Consider the following 12,196-nt stretch of genomic DNA (forward strand, 5'->3'; position numbering starts at 1 on the left):
CATCTTAATGTGTAAACTCTTCTGTTTTCATTATATCTCAGTTTTGGAGGTAGTGTGCCAGACTGTCCTCTCTAGATGGTCCCCAGTCACACTCTCACTCAAAGCTCTCATGTCTCTTCTGATACTCAGATTTCTCTCCCCTCCCAACTCAAACTCTTCAGCACAAAGACACTGGTTATGTAAGGGTTCTCATACCTCTCTTAGGCCATACGATCTTTTCATCCCTACAAATACCACCTGACATTTTTTTTAAATCAAACTTTAGAGTTACAACAGAATTTCATATCTGTTATTTCATACACACAGAATCCTGTGAAATCACTGTAATTACACTTATCTTATAGGTCAGGTTAAATGACTGAACTCTAGGTCCATGCTCCTCAGCTGCAGCGCTTAGCAGAAGGAAAATAAATCCTTTCAAAAATATTGGATCAGGAAATTAAAAGCCTGACTTTCTGATTAAAGTATTACATGCTCATTAAAAATAAAATTTTAGTGCAGAAAAACATAAACTATAACACTAGGAGCCAGAGATAAATGCATAATATTTTGGCACACTTCTTTTTATGAAATACACACATACACGTGCTCTCTGCAGATTTATATATTTTATAATTGAATATATTATATACAATTCAATTCTTTTTTTTTTCTAATGTAGTAAAAAATTCTTTCATAAACATTATTTCTTTTTCCTTTTCTTTTGGTAGGACTTGGGGTTAGAACTCAGGGCTTCTAGCTTACTAGGCAACCACTCTACCACTTGAGCCTCCAGGCCTCTTTTTGCCCTGGCTTGCCTGGATCTCAATCCTCCAATTTTATGATTTCTGCTGTATCAAAGTCACCTTGTCTAGTTTTTTTTTCAGTTGAGATGGGATCTTGCAAAGTTTTTTGCCCAGGCTCACCTGGAACTGTGATCCCCCCCAATCTTAGCCTCCCACATAGCTAGGATCACAGACATAAACCACTGGTGCCTGCTTAGGTATCCTGTTTTTTTTTTTTTTTTTGGTGGTACCGAGGTTTTGAACTCAGGGACTTGTGCTTGCTAGACAGGCACTCTACACTTGAGCCATGCCACCAGCCTTTTTTGTCCTTTATAAAAAAAAATTTGTTTTGTAGTTCAGGCTATCAAATCCAGTGCCTTGAGCATGCATTGCACAAGCTCTAACATTGAGCTACAAACCCAGTCCTCATAGATGTAATTTTATAATGAGGAGGAGAAGGAGAAGAAGAGGAGGTATAACAGTGATCCTGTTCCCGGTTGTATCAGCTCTATTATTAAGGAGTGTTAGACTTAGGAGAATCAATTTGCTTTTCTAAGCCCAGATCCTCATCTTCGAAATGAAAGCCAGTTTTCATAAATTGGTGTTAAGGGCTAATGTATACCCAGCCCTTACTAATGAAGATAATCTAGAGAGTCTGAGTACCTTTCCTTTTATTGAACAGGAGATGCTGGAAAAGTACTGGGTTTCCAGAGCTCTGCTGTAACTGCAGGATTCCTGGGGACAGGTTCAGCCAGTGTGATTCTCCTCAGGAACAGCTGCCAAAAATAGCTCCCCAGAATCTGAAAGCCCACTGTTTTCCTGCTTTGTAAGAAGGGCAAGTTGTCATTTCTCAGAGAAATGGAGGCTCTAATACCATAACTATGCTGTCTCGGAATGCAGATGTCAGAATGCTTTTATTTATGGCATTACTTGTTCATCCATACAATAAATATTTGTTAATTGGCCAAGTGCTAAGCCCTGTGCTAGATACTGGCATATCTGTCACCATTCTTGGCATCCTGGAGCTTAGATTTTACTAAGTAAGACAGCCATGAACCAGAAATTGCTTGCTGGCCTAATTAATTACTCTGGTTGGGACCCATCTAGAGGGGAAGGTTTGGCAAATCTATCCCCCCAAATGAAATGTAATGGAAATAGAAGAGTTTATACATTAGGAAGAACATGCAATCTATTTTATGTCTTCTGTTCTTTTTGACATCTCTATTAAAGCTATGGTAACATATTAAAAATATTCCTAATACTATTATCTGTCAGTGTGCACTGGGTGCTTATTCTGTGCCAGGTACATTATTCCTTATATCCCTCACAATAGTTGAGAGAACCGAGGCTCTGATTGCATAACCTTGTGAAAGTTACATGATTAATGGAGCTCAAGTAGGTACACATCTGAATCCAGAGCCTATAATTTAAAAAATTAGGAATATAGGCTGGGGGTGTAGTTCAAGTGGTAAAACAGAAGCACGAGGCCCTGGATTCAATTCCCAGTACCACAATAAGTAAGTAAATACGAAATAAAATTTAGGAATATAATAATACCAAGTAACTTTTATGGAAGGCTTATTATGAATCAAGCATAAACTAACTCATTTAATTCTCAGAGAAATCTTTAGAAATCGGTATTATCATTTCCATTTTCCGTGAGGAAGTTCAGCTACAGCAAAATTCCTTGGTGGTCAAGATTGATACACCCAGTTGCAGAGGTGCTGCCACTATGCTAGTCTATTCTCTACTACATTGTAGCTATCTGTTGTACTTTTGTTCATTTACATGCATCGTTTAACATAGTTGCACTTAAACTATTCCCATAATTGTAGCTTTCCCCGCCCCCAGTACTGGGGATCTAACCAAGACCTTGTGCTTGCAAGGTACATTCTCTACCACTGAGCTACAACCCCAGCCTTGTTTCTTTTTATTCATCATTATAGTGTAAGTATTTTGCCTCATCAAAACAATTTTTTAGGGCTGGTGATTTACCTCAGTGGTAAAATGCTTACCTTGCAAGTTTGAGGCCTTGAGTTCAATCCCAAGCATTGTAAAAAACAACCATAAGTCCCCAAACCACCACCACCAAAATAGGAAACCAAACACAAAAAATTTATAAACATGCTTTTCCTCCTCCCCACCCTGTTGTCATTATTGTTTTTCTGCTGGCTTTTATCACAGACACAGAGGATTGAGTTGATCATTTTCCTCAGCTGAGAGTTGATGGTATACCAGTGGTTGTAAGAGGCCTGCCCCAAATCATCCAGATCCCTCGTTCTGTCTCTTCCTCTTTTAGGCAGCCATTCCAGTATTAAAATATGTCCTCAAGCATGTGTGTATGTATCACTGTACAATACTTAGCGTTAGTCTCCAAGTGTTTTTTTATTATTGTGATGGAATTTGTATACTATAAAATCTATCTTTTTAAAGTGTTTTTTAAAGCATATTCACAAAATTGTGCAACCATCACTACTACCTAGTTCCAGAACATTTTCATCACCCCTAAAAGAAATCCTATATCCATTAACAGTCACTTGTCCTATCCTCTGCTCCAGCCTCCAGCAACCACTTATCTACTCTCTGGCTGTGTGTATTGTAAATTTTCACAAAATGTGCCATAGAACCTGTCCTTTTCTTACATGTTCACTCAACACTGTGTAGGATCTGTTTATGTTTCTCTTGGTTTGGTGTTTTCTTTTTTTCTTATTTTGTTTCTTTCATTATTGGTTTGGTGTTTCCAACTGTTGCATGCTATACTGTAGTAAATAGTCAATAACATTATTTTTATCCATTATCTTAAAAAGGCACACAGACACCATCAACTTCCCACTACTACAAACAGTGAAATTCTTGACAGTGATCTTACCAGACTTGTGGGGGAATTCCTCCAGGACCTATTTGCTGTGGGACTGTTAGGTCAGAGAGCAGTCACTTAGTACTGCTGGATTAGTCTTCACCACTAGTGCTTAAGGTTTCCTGTTTTCCTACATCCTAGCCTATTCTTGGTATTATTCATTTTCCAAATTTGGCTAAGCTGATGAATGTCTCTGAATTCATATCTGTTCATATTTGTTAGCCTTTCATATATGAAATTGAAGGTGGTTTTGGGATAGCATTTCAAATACACCTGGTCTCTTTACAGAACATTCGACATTTGACAGTGCTTTGTATCTAAAAACACAAATCTTTGTTTAATTCTGCTTGAAGAACTGGATCCAAATCAGATGAAAAATGAGAGCAAGAGAGAGAGAGAGAGAGAGAGAGAGAGAGAGAGAGAGAGAACACTTCCATCCCATGCTGTAGAGAGGGCTGCTTCTATACCTGTAAACAGAGCAGGTGTAAAAAGTCTGGACTTGTTAATATTGACAACAAACAATTCATTGTGTGTACTGCATTTCTGAGACACAAGTATTTCTATTAGTTAATACAGAGGCCCCTGGCTAGGGAGGGAGAAGTTTTTGTTTTTTCCTCAAAAGTCAAGAGATTTTTTTTGGAGGGGGGTTGGAAGAGAGATGATTAATACTTGGTATCTGGGCAGTCAGAAGATCAACCCCTGCTTTGGCCACTTTGTGATCAGTGTATTCAACATCTGAATCAGTGATCCAGGGTGGGAGCCCAGACTGGGTCACAGAGAGTTGGAAGCATATCTGATAACCTCCAGCCTAACAGACGTTTTCTTTACTAAGAGATGATGGAAAATACTGGGGCATGACTCAAGTCGTACAGCACCTGCTTAGGAAGTATGAGACCCTAAGTTCAAACCCCAGTACAATCAAAAAAAAAAAAAAGATGGAAAACTGAAAGTCGTTCTTATGCAATTGATTTGGGTGCTGGCATTAGGTTAATCAGATGAGCAGGGGAGAAAAGTCATTTAAGGCAGCATTTTAGGCAGGTAAGTATTCAATCTTTTTTTTCCCTACAGAATATTGATTTTCATTTTTTTTCTTTACAGGTTCTAGAAGAATCCACAGAAAACTGGCAACAATGGTTTTGTTTCTGAAGAAAAACTGGTAGTTAGAGAACAGGGATAGGAGAGACATTTCACCTTTTTGTCCTTTTAAATTGCATAATTAACATATATTTTCTATTAAAAATAAGTAATGTTTAATTTTAAAATACACCTTCCCATCTCCATTTCCATTTTGTGTGTCTGGAATAGGACTCAAGAACTTGTCTTTTAATAAGCATCTCATGTGATTCTGATAGACCTGGTTATTGGCTCACTCTTGAAGAAATATGATATAAAACAGTTTCTTAACCTTTTGGGGGGGCTTATGCGCTCCCTAGAGAGTCTAATGAAAGCACTGGGCTTTTTTTCCCTAAAAATCTGAACATTTACTTAAGGACACAATAGTGTGAATATATTGTGAGCACAATTACAGAAGTTTTAAGGGAACCCCAGTGGCCTCATATTTTTGACTTTTGCATTAGGGATTCCTGATATAAAGGTTCTGTTTATCTCAAGTTAAAAAAATTTAAGAGGGCAGCTCAGAGAATTGAGTTTTAAGTGTGTGTAAGAAAAAAGCAGAGGTGAATTCTACTTCTGATTAAAGGATTCATTTTCCATTTCTAGAACCTGTACCTAAGTAATAAACAAACAGAAGCTGGGTCCCTCAGCAATTCCCTTCTAGCTACATCCTGTCCACAAACACGCTAATGAAATTTTCAGATGACTCTAAAAGAAGACATGCTGTAAACACCAGGAAAGTCAAAGGAATTACAGAAAACATTAGCAATATGGCAAAGAGAATGACACTCAACTTGGAGAAAATTCAAGTACAGGTGCCTGGGGAAAAGTAATTGGAAAGAAAATTTTTCATGGGGAGGGTAACACCTGGAAAATAGTAATGGCTGTAAGAGGCCCAAGGGTGATGCTAAACAGCAAATTAGATACGTGTCTATTGTATAATATTGCAAGAAAAATATGACACTGGCCCCTTGTCATAAAGCAGGGAGATAATGGCTCTTTCTGTTTGGCTCTAGTGACAGGTAGCACCTGGGATGCTGTTTTTAGTTTTGGACTCTTCATTAAGGGACAATTGTTGATTAGCATATGGGAATTTGGAAGCAAGAAACAAGAACAATTAAAAGCATTTATTTGGCATGACTCACCCATTCAAAACCAATGGTGCAGAGAAGCAAAGGAATAATGAAGTCAATTGTGTTGCTGAGAAATATCTCTTCAATTTAGCACAGAACCACTGATTTTGAAGCTGGGAGGGACTTTGGAGATTGAAGGTTCAGGACTTTAAATTCCTAGGTAGAGCTAATGTTTTGTTAGCTGGGCAGGTTGCTTTTTGGGTAGGCATTGAACAAGAATCTATAAAGGGCCTTCTTAAAACATAGACTTGATAACATTATTTACCTGCTTAAAAACTTCAGTGGCTTCCTATTGCATTTAGAACAAATCTAGCCTCTTATCAGGGACCCACAAGGTCCTACTGAATCTTGCTTTTGGCTTCTATCATCCACCCCCAAGCTCACCATTCTTTAGCCACACCAGCCTCCTTTCTGTTTCTAAAACCTTCCTAGCTTTTTCCAGCCTCATGGTCTTTGCACCTGCTATTTGTTCCTCCAGCTCTTTGCATTGTTGATTCCTTTTCATCTTTCTTACTTTAATGACCAGGTTATCTAATGTCTCTTTCCCCATCCCATCATCCTGTTTATAGCATTATCAGAAGCTATAATTATCTTATTTACTACTTTATTATCTTTATCTCAATTAGGTTATAAAATTCAGGTTGGAAAGACCCTCTTTCTTTCTTTCTTCCTTCCTTCCATCCTCTCTCTCTCCTTTTTTTTTTTTTTTTTGAGACAAGGTCATGCTATGTAGCCAGGGCTGACCTGGAACTCACCAAGTAGCCTACTAGGCTGGTCTTGAACTCAAGACCCTTTTACCTTAACCTCCTGGGTGGTGAGATTATAGCATGCACTACTATGCCCAGCTTTTGGCAAAGACCTTTTCTATCTTACTCATTCCTATGATTCCAGGGTTTAGAATGTAGTAATAGATTTTATATATATATATATATATATATATATATATATATATATATATATATATATATATATTCCTTACTATATTCCTGGCCCTATTCAGTGTTTTATGTGTATCAATTATTTAATCTTCGTAGAAATCCTATGCAATAGGATTGTTATTATCTTCACCTTGCAAGAAACAATATGGGGAAGTTGAAGTGAAAAGAGACTAAGTATAATTATCGCAATAATATATAGCAAGGAAGTGGTAGAGACAGGATCTAATCTCAACAGTGTGAGTTGCCCAGGGTCTGAAGAACAGGCAATGGATTAATTACTTGGATAATTATGTGCTATTTTATCTCCTATGAGGAATTCTCACAAGTAAAACTTTGCCTCCATATTTGAGAATGTGTGATCTTAAGTCATTTCTTTTGGGGATAATGAGGAAAAGGAGACAATTTAGATAGAGCAATAGGACCAAAACCAGGAGGTAAAACATATGCAGAAATAAGAATTGAGCTTTTTGTGATATGGTCTTGGGAAAGGTAAAGAAAGCTAAGAGAAAGCAAACCAGAGCTTATTTTTTGGTCTAGTAGGAATTGGGCTGCTATAAGAGGAGTGACCCTTGGTATGAATTTATTTAGCAGGGGTTGAAATACAACCTGCAAATCTGTATTTTTAGGGATTGAGAAATATCTGTTTAGCTAGACAAAACAGATTAAAGTGTTTCCAAGGGTTTTTTTTTTTTTTTTTTTGTCTTGGGAATTGAACCCAAAGTTTTGAGCATGCTTGGTATGTGCTCTACCACTGAGATACACCCTCAGCAACTCTAAGGCCTTTCTTTATGTCTTTATTGAGCATCCAAGTGACTTTGTGTCTGTGAATCTGGAATCAAAGATGTAGGAGTCAGTGACAACCCTGGTATATAATCAGAAAGGTATGTTTGGGTGGAGGAGCCAATGGGATTCCATCTTATTTGCATGTTATTTACAACCAAGCAAAATTAATTTCTAAGTACCTTGTCAAAACTAAGTTTGCTTTTTTTTAACAAGAAAGGGATGACAAATTGAAATTGTTTGGACATACCACTATTATTCATGTGGGCGAATAGTAACATTAACTGCCTTTCCCTTTTACTAGCAGGAATCAAAGCATATCTTTAAGGAATCTTGTAGTTCACTCATAGTGGCCTTACCTTCTTCAAGGTTTGGTTTCTCTTCATAATGCTGAGTTTTTCTGTAAAACATAAATCCAGTCATGTCAATCTCAGCAGTGTGAGTTGCCCAGGGTCTGAAGAACAGGCAATGGATTAATTACTTGGATAATTATGTGCTATTTTATCTCCTATGAGGAATTCTCACAAGTAAAACTTTGCCTCCATATTTGAGAATGTGTGATCTTAAGTCATTTCTTTTGGGGATAATGAGGAAAAGGAGACAATTTAGATAGAGCAATAGGACCAAAACCAGGAGGTAAAACATATGCAGAAATAAGATTTCCATAGATTTTCCATTGCTCTTAGGATCAAGTGCACACCACTTACCAGGAGTTATCAAAGTCCTTCACAAGCTACTTCCCAGCTTTTTGCTTCATCTCTCTGCTTCTCAATGGTAGTTTGTGGCAGAGCTGGGACTTGAACCCAGACAGGCCACCCCTAGTCCCAATATTCTTGACTACTTCCTGCATTTCCCCAGCATTCAGCTGTCTTGAATTTTTCCCAGCTCCTTCCATGAGTCATGTTTTCTCTTGTCTTCAGGCTTTCTTACATGCTGCCGCCTCTGCCTGGAGTTTCCTGTTTGCTTTCTTGGCTTAGAAAATAACTCCCTATTTCAGATCTCAGCTTTGAGGTCTCTCCAAGAAGCTTTCCATGACACTCTTAAGTCTGGGTCAGAAGCTGGTGTCTATGTCTGCTTGGATTCTTGCTCGCCTGCATATAACTTATCCATTATACTGATGATCCCCAAAGTTATTATGGTTCAATTTGTGATTAGGAGAAGTGAAACACATTCAGTAAAAACTGAATGGGAAAACTGAAAGGGAAAAAAATTTTTTTCCCTTTTTTTGAGGTAGTGAGGTTTGAACTCAGAGCCTAGTGCTTGCTAGGCAGGTGCTCTACCACTTGAGCCATGCCACCAGTCCCTTTTGCTTTAGTTATTTTTCAGGTAGGATCTTGTGTTTTTTCAGGGCAGGCCTTAGACTTCAGTCCTCCTACCTATGTGACTTCCCTGTAGCTGAGATGACAGAAGTGCCACCATGTTAGGCTTGTTAGTTGAGATGGGGTCTTGCTATTTTTTTGCCTGGGATGGCCTCAAATCGTGATCCTCCCCATCTCCATCTTCTAAGTAGAAGGGATTGTAGGGCTTTTTTTTTTTTTTTTTTCATTTTAAGCTGGGTCTCACTATTTAACCCAGGCTGGCCTCTACCTGGGGATCAAAGGTGTGCACCACTGTGCTGGATTAGGGCCTTTCAAATTTTGATTTTTCTGGGCTAGCAATATGCAGATAATTATCTCTCTCTGTGCTGAGCAGCTGCAGCTCCCAGCCAGCCACGTGATCACAAGGGAAGACACTGACATTCTCCTGCAGACTATCTATCTATATTGCTAAACTATGATGTTCTTAGGTTCTGTTGATGAAATGGGTCAATCCAGATACAACCCCATGGTAAATCGAGGAGCATCTGTGTTATAATTGCCAGTTCATTTTTCTACCTCCCTGACAAGAATCTGAATTTTGTGATTTCAGGGACTGTGATTATCTTATGCATCATTACATACTCGGCAGTAGGCCCTGGGAATACATTTATTGTATAAAAAGAGAGAAGATTTAAAACCTCTTAATAGGGCCTTCTATTCTGGGACTCTTTAGAAGGTGAACACTGGGAGATGAGAGGTCTGGATCGCTGGTGGAGGCCATGCCAAGCCCTGTTCTACTACCATTAGACATGTTCTTAGAGTCTCCCCTCAATGGCCCTTCTTTGCTGGTGGGACAGCACTTTGGTTGTGGCACATCATCCTTAGGGTCCTGGGGAACCCTGAGAAGGCAGACAGACCAGAGCTTCCCAAGGGCGTGGGTTTCTGCGTGGGAAGGTCGGGCAGCTCCTCTTGGACCACGCATTGGCAGTGATCCTCCAACATGTGCCTGGCCTCTGCCCCAACTTCCCAGGGCAAGACCTCCAGACTTGAACCCACAAGAGAAAGAAAGGGGGAGCTCTCTAGTGAAGAAGAGCTGCCCTGAGCCTCTAAGAGGACAAAGGAGAAACTGAGGACCGATAAATGACGGAGCGGCAGAAAGCGCCATGCCAAGCGAGAGGCGACTGGGAACGGTATGGAGCCAGGGCAGTGCCAGCTGCCGCTGCCTGGGGTGGAGGGTCAGACCCCAGGTGGCGGCTGAGAAGGCAGGTGAGTACCACCGCTTGGATGACTCTTAGGGGGATGAATTGGGACAGTATTCCTACGAAATTTGGACTTCCTGCTCGTTAAGAGGCTGTGGGCCTGGTGCACAGGACTCTATGCAGTGAAGACTGCCCCTGCCTGCGTGGGTATGCTGCTGAAACTGACTAAGAGTAAAAGGGAATGAGAAATAAAACACACAAACACACAGACATACAGATATAAAACATAGAACGCTGGAATTGGAAGGACTGCACGTTCCTGATGGGAAACGTAAGCGCCTACCTGAGCCAGAGTGTTTATTTAATAGGTCAGTACAAGGAAAAGACTCAGGTAAAAATCAAGCTTCAACAATTCTTTGATCTAAGGTAAGAGGAATGAGGCTTGGTGAGCTAATTTTCCCAAGGCTCATGAAGCTTAATGACAACACATCAGTTCTGGAATCATCAAGGCACCCAGGACACCTTATCTAAGAGGTATTGATTAATTTGGCATCAGAGAGTCTCCTAACAGTTCTGGTACTTTACCTAGTTTTGCATCAGGGGGCTGGTATGCCGACACAGCAGGTTGTATTCTTCAAGGAGATGTGAGAACAAAGGCCAAGACACCAGGTACTGGGAAAATTATGGTCGAAGAGGCTGTGCAAACTTCTACATGGAGAGGCTGTGCAAACTCCGTTATATCCCAGTCCAGGGTTCATGCCTGGTCCCCAACAACTCCCCCTACTCTATTTCTTAAAAACTCCCGATGCATTTCTATGTTTAATTTGAGAAACTGCCTTTTGATCTTTCAAGTTCCAACTGAAAGTAAGCAAAAACAACAAATTATTAATAACACAATGCCTCGAAAATCAGGAACTAGACAAGGATGCCCACTATCTCCACTCCTATCAACATAGTACTGGAATTCCTAGCCAGAGCAATTAGGCAAGAAGAAGGAATAAAAGGAATACAAATAGGTAAAGAAACTGTCAAAATATCCTTATTTGCAGACAATGATCCTATACCTTAAAGACCCAAAAAAACTACTCAAAAGCTCCTAGACACCATCAATAACTACAGCAAGGTAGCAGGATATAAAATCAACATAGAAAAATCATTAGCATTTCTATACACTAATAATGAACAAACTGAAAAAGAATGTATGAAAACAATTCCATTTACAATAGCCTAAAAAAATAATCAAATACCTAGGTGTAACCCTAACAAAGGATGTGAATAACCTCTACAAGGAAAACCATAAACTTCTGAAGAAAGAGATTGAGGAAGACTATAGAAAGTGGAGAGATCTCCCATGCTCATGGATTGGTAGAATCAACATAGTAAAAATGTCTGTACTCCCAAAAGTAATCTACATGTTTAATGCAATTCCCATCAAAATTCCAATGACATTCATTAAAGAGATTGAAAAATCTACCATGAAATTTATATGGAAACACAAGAGGCCACGAATAGTCAAGGCAATACTCAGTCAAGAGAACAATACTGGAGGTATCACGATACCTGACTTCAAACTATATTACAAAGCAATAACAATAAAAACAGCATGGTACTGGCACAAAAACACATGAAGACCAGTGGAACAGAATAGAGGACCCAGATATGAAGCCACACAACTATAACCAACTTGTCTTTGACAAAGGCGCTAAAAATATACGATGGAGAAAAGACAGCCTCTTCAACAAAAACTGCTGGGAAAACTGGTTAGCAGTCTGCAAAAAACTGAAACTAGATCCATGTATATCACCCTATACCAAGATTAACTCAAAATGGATCAAGGATCTGAATATCAGACCCCAAACTCTTAAGTTGATACAAGAAAGAGTAGGAAATACTCTGGAGTTAGTAGGTATAGGTAAGAACTTTCTCAATGAAACCCCAGCAGCACAGCAACTAAGAGATAGCATGGATAAATGGGACTTCATAAAACTAAAAAGCTTCTACTCAACAAAAGAAATGGTCTCTAAACTGAAGAGAACACCCACAGAGTGGGAGAAAATATTTGACAGCTATACATCAGACAAAGGACTGATAATCAGAATATATAGAGAACTTAA

The sequence above is a fragment of the Castor canadensis genome, chromosome 7, assembly GCF_047511655.1.
Source record: "Castor canadensis chromosome 7, mCasCan1.hap1v2, whole genome shotgun sequence".
Lineage (NCBI taxonomy): Eukaryota > Metazoa > Chordata > Mammalia > Rodentia > Castoridae > Castor > Castor canadensis.